We start from the raw sequence: 16753 nt of genomic DNA on the forward strand, positions 1-16753 counted from the left end.
CATATATATATACATACATATATATATATATGTATGTATATATATATATATATATATATATATATATATATATATATATATATATATATATGTATATATATATATATATATATATATATATATTCTTACAAATATTATGCTGTACAACTTATCTCCTTTGATTTGCTAGAAGTATAATCAAAACCAAAAGAAAAAACAAAGACAAGAAAGCACCAAGGAAAAGCGCCCTCTGTGGAAAGCAGGAAGGGAAACTGGCTGGTGTTGTGTTCAAAAACCAACCGTCTTAGCAGCTTATATGTTTAGTTTAGGGGCCTATCGAACAGGGATGGTTTTACCAGGGTCACCTTTAGTTAGGGTTTACCTTAACCTCACTTTTCTCTGAACTGTGTATTGGCGAGTTTTTGTCATTTTTCAGGCTGCCCGCAGGCTACGAAAGGAGGGTTGTTTACAAAAAGCAAACCACCTACGCATACTCAACCCAGGTCACAGAGAGTCCAGCAGTCACGAGCAGAGAGAGCAAGTGGTAGTGCTCCCGCTCCCTTTTATCTTGTCTTTATGACTTAGTGGAACTGACGAAAATCGATTCAACAGACCCCGGCATCAGATGCAAGTGCGCGCAATTAATCTACGTGAAGGTAAGTCTCAGGACGACAATTACTCGCCGTTCTTCTGTTATCTCTCCCACTGTATTTCTAATTTAAGTTTCTCTTTTCTCAGTCACTGACTAAAGAATCCTAGTGAAACCATATCCCCTTTATGAAGTCGATTATACAAAGTACAATTAGTGTTGCCTAGTGAGATTGCATAAGTATCCTCCATGGTGTTAACATAATATTCTCAATTTAAGGTGCACCCCTTGCTGTAATTAAAGACTAGTGAGAGGACACAGCTAAGTGACAGTCAGGCGCACCTTGGAACCTGATCATACCTTTGTTTGGAGGAGGAATAGCCTTGAAATACTAGAGAACCACTTCTAAGAGCATCACTAGAGCGACTCAGCCATTGCATTATACCCTAAAGTGGGGGAAATATTATTGTGTACGAAGGGGGATGAATTGGGGAGCTGCTATTGGTTCATGAAGATTCCCTCACTATAATAAATTTTCTTTGTTGGGCTAGGTGGTTAATAAATGGGGTTTATTTAATTCATCTGTCCCAGAATAAATAAAAATATTCAGTAAGCTAGTTCCAACTGGTGACCAAATCTAATTAACTTAATTATCTGTCTTTTGGGGTAACTTTTAGCCTTAACTGATGGGATTACGTGGGTCTTAGGTAAAGCAAGGCTGTATAAATCACAGTAATTAATAATTAAACTCATCTGCCGAATGACCCACGTAACAATATATCAAATATATATATATATATATATATATATATATATATATATATATATATATATATATATATATATATATATATATATATATATATATATATATATATATATATATATATATATATATATCTCACCTCACACCCTATCCTGAGTTAGGCAATGTGTACATCAAAGATATTACATATAAAAATAGGTAAATAACTAAAGCCTTTCAGCTGTTCCTGTGTGCAATGTAACAACACTCATTACATGCAAGGTCTTCAGTAACTTAATCAATATTCTCTTTCTAGGAATTGAAATATTGCAGACTTTTCTTAAACATCAAAATGGATTCTGTAAGGCAAGACCAACTGATATTACTCTATCGTTCCATTTTTCTTTCCTCGTGATACTGGGAGATCTTGTACCATTCCTTCTGATAATATATCAAAAGATTCTGACAGAGGCAAACTTTGATGTACGGCTTCCTCCTCTCAGTAGATGTACTTCTAATGTCTATGACAGGTCTTTTGCCAACTTTGATGTGGTCCGTCAAGGGTCTCTTCTCCTCCTTAGACGTTTTTCTCCGCCCTACATTTTCCTCATTTTCACCAGTGAAATCTTTTCAGGGCTTTCTTAATCTACTCATCTAAAATCAGGAAAGTCAATGATATTGGTCAGTCCTCATTACATTACCTTCCAGCATGTCGGATACTCCTTCCTCTTTCGCTCCTGAGTCAATTAACTCTCTCTTCTGAAGGGAAATCCCTTCGCAAAAACCCAAGTTTTTTTGGACACTGCCTACGCAAAGCATGTTGTAATATTTCATCTTCTTTAATTCCTTGGAACTAATCATCTACATATTTCATGATTAAAAGAAATGTTGATAAACATACAAAGTTGAAGCTGTGACGCATGTAAACTGACATTACGCAGATGCCACATACTGCGTTCCATTTCAGAGGAAAGCTGCCCCAGAGCTTCCAAGAACGGGACCGCTATTATGTTTCGGCGAAGGTCGTTTTCACCTAACTGGAAAATCGGTGACAAGACAGTTCCATTGGCGGACATTCAAAACTGCCAAGCATGGAAAGAATTACAAGGCAGGGGTACAGTTGAATGTCAGAATCCAGCAGGCCGAAACCGGTGGTCGAAGCTTAGTTTTTCCACCATCCGGATGTCAAAAGTTGGCAGTAAGAATATCTAGATATGAAATTAGTGCATAGGAAAAATATAAGAAAATCACCGCACGCAATATTATGTTTACCCACCACACGTCCTTCCGCACACATAAACACATGCACAGAAAGATCCTGTCACTCAAGGACAAAACAATGTGACATTTATTAAGCAAGAATTTGATGAATGTTAATTTCTACAGCCTCAACGAGTTTCCGCTAAAAATTTATAAAAATGGGCTGTTATTTTATTTTATTTTTTTTTTTTTTTGTGCGTCGTTACCCTTAACATTTTATTCCAACTTCCAGTCACTCAATACGCGTACAGGTCCGATCTCAAGAAACAACAAAACGTTCATGAGAATATTGTAACCTCCCAACTCGTCCATTCCATCCTATATAGTTTTTAATTACGCCTCACCAATAACTTTAGCAGGGCAAGAGCATTTTGGGAGGGAGGGAGAGAGAGAGAGAGAGATGCACAAGAGTTTTATTGATAAAATGAACGCTTACGTATATGCCGTGCATCGTAAAAGTGGGACAATTTTACGTCTTCCTTTTTATTGCCGTATCAGGCTTCTTTTATGCTCAGTGACGTGCGCACGGGTTATTGTTTTCAGAGCAATATATCTTCCCATTTTTTCCGTCAGTTTTCTCTGGCAAAAGCCGTTTTTTCATTAATTTCATTCATTAATTTAATTCCTCGATAAAACGATATTTGAAGTACGAGCTACTTATCTCGTTTAGTCCAGTTCTAAAAAACCCAAAAATAACACTTACTCGTTTTCTTACTTTATTTACTCCGTAGTTACTTATTTTTCAGGAACCAAGCCACAATAACTGTCAGCAGTGATTTATTATGATCACTTGAACGACCATTTATCATATAAGGGCTGGGCATTTTTAGTCAATACAAGAGAGAGAGAGAGAGAGAGAGAGAGAGAGAGAATCAAAGCCAGTCAAATTACTTTATTCCAATAAAAATGGTTGTCAGATATATTTTATCAGTATTTGTATATTTAGAGAGAGAGAGAGAGAGAGAGAGAGAGAAATCAGACAGTCAAAATACTTTTACTCTAATAAAAATGGTTGTCAGCTATATTTCAGTATCTACACATTTGTTCATTTGACAATTTGTTCAGAGAGAGAGAGAGAGAGAGAGAGAGAGAGAGAATCAAAGCCAGTCAAATTACTTTATTCCAATAAAAATGGTTGTCAGATATATTTCAGTATTTGTATATTTATTCATCTGAGAGAGAGAGAGAGAGAGAGAGAGAGATCAGAACAGACAGTCAAAATACTTTTACTCTAATAAAAATGGTTGTCAGCTATATTTCAGTATCTACACATTTGTTCATTTGACAGAGAGAGAGAGAGAGAGAGAGAGAGAGAGAGAGAGAGAGAGTCAAAATACTTTATTCTAATAAAAATGGTTCCCAGTTATATTTCAGTATCTGTACACATTTGTTCATTTGAGAGAGAGAGAGAGAGAGAGAGAGAGAGAGAGAAATGTACGCGTGTGTGAGTGCGTGGCAAATATCAATGTTATGAGAACTTTATTGATCAAATGAACACTCAAGTACATGTCGTGTGTCATAAAAAAAGGGGCAATTTTACATCGTCCTTTTCTAGAACGTCAAGTTTCTTTTATGCTCAGGGAGTGACTCGCCCACGGGTTATTGTTAGCTGAGCACTGTAACTTTCACTTTACGATCCATTTTCTTTGATCAGTTTCCCATTATGTAAGATTTGTTTCTTATTTTTCTTATACTGTTCGTCTCAGGGCCATGTCTAACAGATTTTCGTCGATAACATCTTTACAAAGCATCGGATATGGATCGCATTTTGGAGATAGCCATTTCAAGCCACAGCCTAATAGGCAAAAATATGTAGTGATGTCTAGCGTGGATAATTAAGGCACTTATCAGAGTAAATCAAAGAAATTTAAAGGGGGAACTTAGGTAATTTAGTAAGCACCCAGAGAGAGGCTAGTTGTGACGTAAACTATGACATCAGACGTAATAGCAGGGTTCCCAGTAGTATGATAATGATCATAGAAACACAAATATTTGACCCTCTGGTACAATAAGCAATACCTTGAGTAGTTTATGCGACAACTATCGAAATTTTATTTTCTCTATTTCCATCGAAAGTTCTTCACTTATGGTCTATTCAAAGCGCAAGCCCTTGATTCACACAAGGCTGGCTTAATCTTAAACGAACAACAGCATACCCTTTTACATAATTTTATATTACGATAGTTTTTTCTTTGTCTTACTTCATATTTACTTCAATTTCGATTAGGTTCAGTATATTCAATAGATTAGGGGATTATAAAATTTAGGGCACAGCCCAAGCGCTTGGACTATGAGTTGTGAGTCTCATTCAGCACTACAATACAGTTATTAATTATGTATAATTAACGATGTAAATGAAATATTCAAAATAACTGAAAACTGAAAGAACGAGTAACTTCAAATCCATAAAAAAATATGTAGATAAAACCGGGAATGCATAGACTCACTGACAACCACTCAACAACCCTACAACAAAATTAGTGTTGGAACGATATAAGAATTCCATATACTACTACTATTACTACTACTACCTACACCTGGGTCTTCATTCATAGAGTATATGGGCGGGGTGTCTAGTACAGTACGTCATACTACAGTATCAATGAGTGGGAGGGCCTTCAGTAATGACGTTTTACTAGCCTCTATCTACGAGCCTGCTAGATTTAGCTAAGTTTCCCTTTAAATTTCTTTGATTTACTCTGATAAGTGCCCTATTTATCAAAATTAGACATCACTGCACATTTTTGCTGCTGTATATTTTTGACAATTAAGCTGTGGCTTCAAATAGCTATTTCCAAAATACGATCCATATCTGATGCTTTGGTAAGATTTTACCGACGAAAATCAAATGGACACGGCCCCGAATGCACAGCAGTAGATAAATTTTTAAGCGTAAATTATCTACCATAAAATATGTCCATTCATTGGCATTATTATGCAAAATTCAAAATTTGAATGGTCACCTAGCATGTTCCGTTAGAAAGTCAATAATGCTAGGGGAACCTTGCTTAAAAATAACATTTGAAATTTAACTTGAGGTTTCAGAATTAAAAAAAAAAAATTTAGTTTCTTTGAAAATATATGGAAATATTTAATAGCAACCTAATTCAGGATATTTGATCACGGATAAAGAACACAAAAGTCCTATAGACTGGACAACCTCAAGCATAAAACTCATAATTTCATGCACATATTTACACGTACTCATATGTTTGAGAGAGAGAGAGTTGGTAATTTCACCCATCAAATATTATAATAAAAAACGATATCGAACAGGCAAAGTAAACCTTAATCTTTCAAAAATAGACATTCTGCATTCCCATCATTTATTTCCCGTTATCATAAAGATTGCGATCTTTTCGTTAAATGGTAAGGGTTTGTTTGCAAATTTACCTTGAAATAATAGTTTCAAGGTAGGTCAGCATCTTACCTCTTTACTCAGGCACAAATTTATAATCGCGAAAATCACCAGTTATGCTAATTAAATTAGCTGTAAAACTCACGTCAACAAACAACAAAGAACTCGATTTAAACAGTAAGATAAAACTCCAGTGTTGACTGAAATTATTTAGTGACTTTACTCACAGCTAATACTCCAGTAATCCTTCTTTTTCTCCTTAACCAAAAATAGTACGAATTTCCCTTATTAATACACATTTAAACAAGGAAAAAATCAAATCTGATAATTACTCTCTCTGTACCGCATAAAGACTTCACAGAAATTCATGTAGGAGAAAGATATTCCTGGAATTCTAACAGATTAACCAAACGCAAAGGAGCTATGAGATGCAGCTTAGAAATTAAGATGATTTTGGCAGAGATGAGAGATCCGGCTAAAAAATAAGTTTGAAGTGAATCCTCGTCTCTTTTCAGAATTTACCATTACGTAAAAGAAATTTTTTTAATTCGCTCTCATCCCCTAAACAGACATAAAAAAAAAAAAAATTAACCTGAAATATGAGCACTGGAGGATGGAGAATATTGACTAGATTACTTTAATAACTATTTAAAAAAACTATCGAAATGGAATGAATTGAGCTGTTGAGAATTTTCCGTTAAGCATCTCAAGTAAATGCTAACATGGGGCAAATAAAAAAATTACTTGATCATCATACACACACACACACACACACACACACACACACACACATATATATATATATATATATATATATATATATATATATATATATATATATATATATATATATATATATATATATATATATATATGTACATACAAATGTATATGTATATATATACACATACAGTATATACATATATATATATATATATATATATATATATATATATATTATATATATATATATATATATATATATATATATATATATATATATATATATATATAATAGATATAATGTATATATATGAGGTAGTGTTAGACGTATTTCTCTCCTCACATAAGTCGGAGATGGAGTGGAAATATTCTTCACTTCATTCTTGATTGGGTTCTCAAAGGCTTTCAGTAGAAGCCTTAACAAAAATATTATGAAGCAGAAAATTTGAGCGTGCATTGTACTTTCAGTGCCGTTGTATTCTCACTTACAAATATGTATGAACAATATTTGATAAGGAGTTCGTCAGCAGACTTAGTAAATTTCCCGGAAGCACATTCAAGAAGCCAGCAACATAAAATATTCCCATTTTAGTTTTTCTGTGAAGATTGTGCCCGTTCGTCCTAGTCACCCCTATAGCAAAATCATTTATTAATCGCTCTTTCTACACCACTCTTGTAATTTACCAGTTACTAAGTACTCCTTTGACTCCAGCGTTAATCACGTCGTTAAATAAGTCTGTGTTGCACCTTCAATAAATCATGAATAGGGCGAACGACTGAAATAACAGCTGAACTCTATTGACATCCTCATTATAATCCTCAACGAGCAAACATGACTTAGTTGCCTTTATTGATTTGGGTGCCAGCGACGGGAGAGAGAGAGAGAGAGAGAGAGAGAGAGAGAGAGAGAGAGAGAGAGAGAGAGCAAGGGAACGCTGATGGATCTTTGAGAATGTTCGCCTACTCTTCAGTGGGCCCCTACCCTGTGCCCCTAACCCCCCCAACCTCACTCCCCACCCCGCCCCCAAAACCTGCCGCCTCCGCCCCCAAAAAAGTCTGTTGAACACTGGATCTTTTGGTCTGAGCCGAGAAGTGGGGCCCTCCTCGGGGAGAATGGTGATACCATTCTAGATATTTTGTGCTGAGAAATAGCATGGCTTAGAAGCTTCAGTTTTACCCTAAATTTTCCTCCTTCTACGAACAGACTTTAAGAAAGAGGATTTAGGAAATGAAGTATTTTTAACCTTAGCAATTGTTCAATTAATACAATGTTAGTCCTTCCAGCGAGAGAAGTATGTATCTTAGGATTAGAAAATAATTTTATTTTCCCATTCTTAGTTATTGCTCAATGTTGAATGATATGATTACTATTAATATGATTGCTATATCTGACCCCCAATGCTAACGCAGTCCATATTTTTAATTTAACCATATAATATAAGTTATGTCGAGATTTATCAAGGACTGCCATCAAACTTTGTAAATTATATTAGCGAGGATCATCATGTATTGAAGCAGTGCTGCAGATAAATTACTGGTCTACTACTTGACAAGAATAAATGCAATGTGCGTAAATTAACATCCACTCTTACAGTAATCAAGTTTTCGTTTACTTGCGAAACTGAGTACTCTTAAACCTTAACCGAAAAGGGAGACAGTGAAAGTTCAAAGGATAAATCCTAACCAAACTAACCTAGGCTCGTACTGTTTTTGTCATATCGAACTATATACATATAAGAACTTTTATTATTTGTGATAGGGGTGGTAGGTAGTCAATTCTGGAGTAGCCCGGTTCATACATTGCTTTGTTGGAAGGTAGCAGGGTTACGGGTAGCAAGGCTGATAGGTAGACGGGTTGATAGTAGCCAGGTTATTACGAAACCAAATTAGTACGTAGCTGGGTTAGTAGGTAAAATAGTTCAAAGTGGCCATGTTGGTAGATAAAGGGCTGGAGTAAACAGGTTGGAGCTTAGCTTGGTTTAATGTACAAGTTCTGACTCGACACAATTTACTTTAAGGCCAGGCTGTTTGTAGAGCTGATAGAGTTTCCCAACTAGCTATTTTCACTCGAGTTCAAATGAACACTTTCAAGGTAACATTGTAGGAGAGAGAGAGAGAGAGAGAGAGAGAGAGAGAGAGAGAGAGAGAGAGAGAGAGAGAGAGAGAGCTTTGGAAAGGTGTCGTGCGAGAGAGTTTAAACCTTCCTGTATATCCCATTTTATAACGACACATTATTCAGGGCAAGAACAATTTTACAAACGATCAAACTATAATCTAAAGGATTTCTCGCTGTATATTGTACTACTGTACTTTATTCGCATCCTAATTCGGTTTTCTTAAGATCTCCGCATTTCTCTCAGATATGAGTAGTAAAGAACATAAAAACAAGAAAATACAATGCCATTCTTGTGACACCCACCAGTGAGGGGAAAGGAGATTTAAAAATTCATCTTTTTCGGCACATAATGCGCTTACTTTCAAGGGAAGAGGAAGAAGGTCAAGCGAAGGTTTCTTAGGGTGATATTACAATGACAGTTAAGGCGGTCGAATATTCAACTGCACAGTAAACTAAAGGGGGGAAAAATCCGTTCAGACATTTTTGCTTTCTCGCAGGAAGACTTGTATTCGTAAAAGAAAAAGTATGAAACCTTACTGCTACAGCTGCAGGGGATCTTATTCCTCAAGAGAGTAAACAGACACACACAGATTTATATTCCTATAAAATCCACTCTTTATTCAGCTGCCACGAGAATTATGTACCCGATAGTAAGTCGAGTGTGTTGTGATATAGGCAGAGTGGAAAAGCAAAGGTTTAGCGACCTCATCCGAAAATAGTGCTTATTACTAGAACACTAACAAGTTTTGGAGTCAACCCTTCAAAGACAACATTCGTTACAAAGTTCATCCTGACAATCCTGAATCACATAACCAAAACCTTCTGGATCCTCAGGAGGTGCAAATGATACTGTAGAAGGCTCATCAGCAGTGTATCGACCTCCCTCAGTGTCACAAAATAAAACACCCTTAAAATGCACAACATCAAGTTCAACGCATCTACCACAACGTCTGGTTGCTTTTCAGTATATATTTTCCTATATATTTTCCCACTCTTAGTCCACATATACGATGCAGGACAGTTTGTCCATTCTCATTCACCATCCACATATGACTACCCTTTATATATTTGCCTAAGCAATTCCATAGGTAACTTTTATTCCCTTGAGAACGCGCAGACCCTGTGTTATCTTTCCTGATTGCATATTTGTTGAATCACCCGTTCACGTATTTACCGTCACCCATGACATTTAATTGCAAATACATATACCAATTAACCGCTCCCATCATTCTACCATCCATTTCAGGATTTACTACCCCATTTTCCTGGCTCCTATCTACTCCAATAGTGATACTCATGTTAAGCATTTACTTTTAAATTTCTTCTTACAAACATTAACTTTTACCAGTCTACCAAGCTCGTTTTTTCACTATCACCATTCAACAGTGCATCATCTGCTAACATCAACTCTCCCCCTTCTTATTCCATTAACCATCGCCACTCCATTCACAAAAAAAAAGAACTTCTTTCAAACCTATATTTTCGCAATACCAGTCAATCTCCCATCTAAATATTCCAACAGGCTTCGTTTTATCAGAAACATTTTTGATAATTCCGGGGAAATTACCTTCTACAACATTCTGAGAAAAACCCTATACCACTGTTGTTGGTTCTATCATAAGTTGGTTTCAGTCCATGGCTGCGAAAGATGCCAGTTCTTTGTCCTTTACTCCAAACCTCTGAGAGAATTCCCTCTCCCCAACACTGCTTAACTCCTATCAAACCTTATGTTATCAGTCCTACTGTCTCAATAAAACTTCTACTGTGCAAAATTCCTGATATACCCAATGGACATTACATTCATATTTTACTTAAACTCACCTTAAACTGTCCCCATACTGACCACTAACTGTGGTCCTCACCAGTCAGTGGCACAAACATTGTCAAATATCCATTTATCTTTTATACACAGCTCACAATATCTGTCACTCTTATATGTATTTGTCCTAGTTTCTGCCGCTATCCAACACCTTGTACTCTTCAATTTCTACAGTCTCCAGTCCTCACGTACCTGAAAGATATAAAGACAATTATACAGATATTTATAAAGATAATTACTTGTATTTCTCTTTATTGTGTACTTAGATTTGAAGTGTTTTCAGATAGGTATTTTTATTTGATTTATGTGTGTGTGTGTGTGTGTGTAGCATAATTCAACTTATTAAACAACATTATTTCTGCCATTACAAATGCTCAGCCGCAATAATCATACTGTATTTACAGTTCGAGTTCTTAAATTGGTCTGTACTTTCATAAAAACTACTTATTCCAGGCTTTATTTATATGTTTTTTTTTTTATTATCGAGAGACAGTAATTCTTTGAGTCTATAATTTTACACTATCTTGTTTATCTATAATTTACTGAGGCATTATTTAATGTTTGTCCGTTTTTACAGACGATTAACCCTGACGATGAGAAATATGAGGGATACTTCACATCCATCATATCAGTGAAAAACAAAAACAAATGCTATTATCATTTTTATAACGTATTTTTATACTCAGTATCCTTAAATTAAAACCTTCTACGGATTAAAATGTAATTATCTGTATGTGCATAAGTCTATTTCCCTTAGAGAGGTGGCTCCGTAGGGTGTTAATAATGTCGTTTTTGGGAAGATTTTGCTAGCCACACGTCCCTCTGCACTAAACAAATGCCACTCTGAAAACGGATTTTCAGAATATAGGGTCATGTAATCACGACCCTCCCGTTATGTAGACGAAAGGTCTCTCGCTAGTGAAACAACGTTGCTAACCGCTGAGCTATGGGGAAGCATTAAACACAAGGAAGTTAGGTTAAACACGCCGCGAAAGTTCTTGTAAGATAGGGGTTCTTATTGCCAATTATCAACCTTATCGTTGCAGGTGCTTCGATTAATATCTTTTAATATTGTGTTTGGGTTTGTGAGTATGTGTCTGCGGAGTTGCTCAACTCTCTGCTGGCGAGTCCTCAGTATTGGTGTGCGAAGCGGCTAATGTTGAGGAATTTTTTGGCAAAGGGGGTTCATCCACGATCAGCAGCTGAGGTATGAATATAGCAGGAACTCTTGTGTTGACTTTCCCCTACTGCTTATATATATATAATATATATATATATATATATATATATATATATATATATATATATATATATATATATATATATACAAATTTTACATGAATACACCAGTAATGGATGTACACTAATGTCACTGAACCAAATCCTTTTAGTGATTCGCTTCGTGTTTGTTCCGCAAAAGAGAAAACATTTTTAAATATCTATGCTGCCTCAAACCGTAAAAACAAAAAAATGGTCTGTATCTGTTGTTGTCCATAAACGTTTGTTTAAACGATGCCGTTGTTTGCCGGACGTGACCGGAATGGCTATTTAGATTCGGCGGAACAATTTTCATTAATTTTATGATTTGCCTTTCTCCCGTTCAAAGCGCGTCTTGATGTGAAGGTAATGCGTATCAACGAAGTAATGATAATTGCGAAAGATCAAACGTCAACAAATAGATAACCTTCCATCTTGCGATTTTATTTAGCAAAAGATTTTGAGTGGGAAGGACAATATTTCCTCTCGGAATTTGTGAGTTTGCTTTTGAGAGCCAATCTTTATGAATTGAGAGCCTTCCATTATATAACTTTACTGTTCGTTTCCATGCTTGTTCGTGTATGTGTGTTTTCATACTGTAAGGTGTGCGTGTGCACATTTATTGGGGAATGTGGGTGTTGAAATATCCTTGAATTTGGCAAAAACAGTGATGAATAAAATGTGGACAAGTATTTGTTACAAACCCGCCTTCAAAAAAATTTAGTTGTGGCTAATATGCATTTGGCCAGCCTTATGCCAGCACGGGTTCTTTCCCAAGAAACAAATGAGGTAAGATGTGAAGGTAAGAAGGGAAATAAGAGGCCTGGCTTCATTTTTGGTCCGAAAGAAAAGGGATAGAAAAACTCTTTTTCTGTTTTATTACTGCATTCGAGGGGACAATATATACAAGTCCTAATTTTGCAGTGGCTCCAATTCTGTTGCTATGGCTCAGTTTTATCTGCTTCATTCTTTTATCTACAGGAAATTTGCAATGTCATCAAGGGGGAAACTAAGCTGATTATTTCATTAGAGAAGTATTTGGATATTGAGATAGTCATCACTTTTTTTTTATCTTATTGTGTATCTAGCATTGTTTACTTAAACAAGAAAAGAGAACTCTGATAGCCCTATGTGATTAATTAACATAGAGGTAAAACGCATACCAGAAGGGCTGATAAAACTGAAAAGGCTGCATGGTAAAACTACCAAACAGCACAAAACTTGGGATTGTTAAGAACAATTCTTTTTAACGCTTTAATAACAATCATTAGAAAGATGGCTGGGTCTTTATCATAATTCCGCCCATGCTACTGTGATATGTCCTTTTCATTTACTTATTATCTTTAGCTGAAACACTTCTAAATTCTTTGGACATTATATATATATATATATATATATATATATATATATATATATATATATATATATATATATATATATATATACATACAGTAAGACTGTGATACCAGGGTTTTCACAAAATCACTGTAATTTTCAGGAAATTCGAGAAATCAGCAATTCACTTAAGGACATTTGATTCCCGAGGGGCTAGTACTAAACAGGGCGAAACAGTGTAGATGAATCAATGTTTCGCCAAGTTTAGTAATAGACCCTCGGGCCTCAAATGTTCGTAATTGACAGTGATTTCACGATTTCCCTGAAAATTTCAGGGACTTTTGTGAAATCCCTGGTTTCACAATCTTACTGTAAAATTATATATATATATATATATATATATATATATATATATATATATATATATATATATATATATATATATATATATATATATATATATATATATATATATATATATATAAATATATATATATATATATATACATATATATGCTGTATATACATATATATATACATATGTATGTAATATATATATATATATATATATATATATATATATATATATATATATATATATATATATATATATACATACATATATATAGGCTGTATATACATATATATATATCTATGTATATAATATATATATATATATATATATATATATTTTTTTATATATATATATAAATATATATATATATATATATATATATATATATTATATATAGTGTAGTCCTCGGAAGAGGATTCCATGTAAGACTTAGAAGAGACCTGACTCACACATGGAATTTTCAAGGAAAGAGAAAAGATGAATTGAAAAATACAATAGGATGGTAGATATTTACAGGTTCCAGAGCTGACTGGAAGCAGTGAAGGGAAACTTTTTACACATGTGACTGTGTCGATTATGCTATATATATATATATATATATATATATATATATATATATATATATATATATATATATATATATATATATATATATATATATATATATATATATATACATATAGATATATATACATATATATATATGGACAATGTCAGCAGACTCTAAGCCTAAGAAAGCTCATGAAGGAAATAATCCCTCAAGGAGAAAAACTTTAAAGGAAAAGGCGATCAGTAATTAAATACGAGAGAATAGATAATAAAACCACTACGCCTGAATTCAGGAGACGTCAAGCATGAAAGCAGGAAAGAATTTGCTTCCCGCTTAAATATCTGGAGATCAGAAGACTCCACACCTACACTAAACAAACTATTCCACATTTTAGTTGTAGCCAAAATTAAACTCCTAGAAAACTTAGCAGTATTAAACCTGATACTAGGAAACGAAACACTATTTAAAGGAACAGCAGCAGTATTCTTAGTGTTGCGAGCAAAGACGGATAGGTCAGGTACAGAGAGTGCAGAGGATGTTGCATTTTATGCAACAAACATAATGACCTTACTTTACGTCTGCCACAAATCAACACGGAGAGTTGCAAAAAAAAAAATGACTGATGCATAATTCTATAGAAGAGTTTGCGGTAAGAGTCAACAGTACCCACAGACCGTAACGGAAAACAGTACTCCAAGCATAAAAAAGAAAAAAAAACAATCAGAAAACAATCGAAAACATGTCCGTAATGCGCCAACTTTTTGAGAAACAGAGAAAGTAGTATTAAGGATATGCTTTTCAAAAGTCAATTTCTTATCAAAAATTACATCTAAAACCTTAAAAGTCACTGAAATCTAAAACCGCACCATGAGTTTTCATAAGGTTAAGCTTAATGCCCCAAAGCCTACCCTACTCACTAATACGAGCCAGAACTCTATTCCAGAAAAGAAGCGTCATCGGCGTATGCAATCAATTGTTCTCCAGGCCTTGCAAAATATCACTAGTATAGATAATAAATTGAAAAGGGTCCAGGCACTACACTGAGAAACAACGGAAATGACGCTACTAAAGCTGCAATTTCAGCCACCAACACAAACCCTTTGGGCTCTGCCAAATTGAATTTCATTTATAATATCAATACATGATCCAAAAATTCCCAATAATCTTAGCTTGTAGATAAGTGCGTTATAACTCACACGGACAAAGGCTGGACTAAAATCTAAAATCTCCTAAGGGTTACACTTTATCGACAGTTCCTCCCAAAGGGTATCTATGTATGTATGTTTATATATATAACAAAAATGTATATAAAATCATGACATGGAAAAGACATTGTACACTTCATGCCCTTCCTATAGGATATATATTTCTGTATTTTATTTTCTGATCTCCTATCGCCAATTTCCTGTCTTGTAAGTGAAAGTTATTCTGAAAGTACAAAGAAAATTTACAAATCATACAGCACTTGTGTGATCAGATGTTAAAAGAAAATCAATTACTTGAGAGACATGTGTAATCACACTATCATGGTTATTAAAGCTACGTTCAGAGTAATAGCAATTCCACTCATATCCTTTATTCCAGCATGTTCAATGTCCTCGTACTGCTCACGAGGATAAAAAGAAATGTCTTGTTGCCTTTTAGCTTACTAGCCTAGATCATCAATGCTGCAGAGTTTTCTTCATTATTTTGGGTAAAAATGATTCAATCAAAATTCATAACCATTCTAAGTTCACGCAAAGCTTCGTGATATATTGGTAGGAATCTATGTAAATTATTAATTATATATGCTTTACCAGTTAGAGCTCTTAATGAGAAGTTTATTGATCACTGCTTCAGAAATCAGCCGAGCAGGTTGCAATTGCATAATCCTCATTATGTTTTGGACTGTTATCTTGCTGCCTAATTAATCTGATTATAATTCCTGAATAATATAATTCCAAGATAATACGAGGTTGTGTACCCAAGCATTGGTATATTTCATTGTTACTATTTTCAGGTTGAATACAAACGTTGCGGGAACATTGGATTTTACAAAATCGACCCAATGCCAATCCCTCCTCGTCCTGTACGGGGATCGAACGTTGGTCTGTTCAAATGAGAGTTGACCATGCTAGCAATTTTAATACGAAAATGAGAGAGAGAGAGAGAGAGAGAGAGAGAGAGAGAGAGAGAGAGAGAGAGAGAGAGAGAGAGAGAGAGAGATGAGAAGGAACCTCAGAGTCCTCAACTTAGTCTTACAATCAATTTAGAAAATCATTGGCTGACAGCAACCGTGTTAAACCTGATGACGACTGGTTGGGAAGTTCAAGTAACATCCAAAAAGGGGATACATGTAATGAATTTATATCTGCTGTTATTTATATTACCTCTTCCCTTATAGTTAACAGTTTTCGGATCTAAATTATCATAATCTAATAAAATACATTTTCAACTTGCATTTTAAACGATTGAATGTTTGTTACGACAAAACAGCAACACTGGCAATTAAACACCAACAACACTTTATCGAATGTCGCTGGGATAGTCTTGTAGACAGACGAGCATTAACCATACTGTGGGACTGTGGAGTAGCGTGGCCCTTTCCCTTCTCAGCTCCCTTTGACTCTCAACCAAACACCCGTGCCTAACTGGACCACCCACAAAGACAAGTGAGGATAAATATAT

This window comes from Macrobrachium rosenbergii, chromosome 19 (assembly GCF_040412425.1).
Source record: "Macrobrachium rosenbergii isolate ZJJX-2024 chromosome 19, ASM4041242v1, whole genome shotgun sequence".
NCBI classification, from domain to species: Eukaryota; Metazoa; Arthropoda; class Malacostraca; order Decapoda; family Palaemonidae; genus Macrobrachium; species Macrobrachium rosenbergii.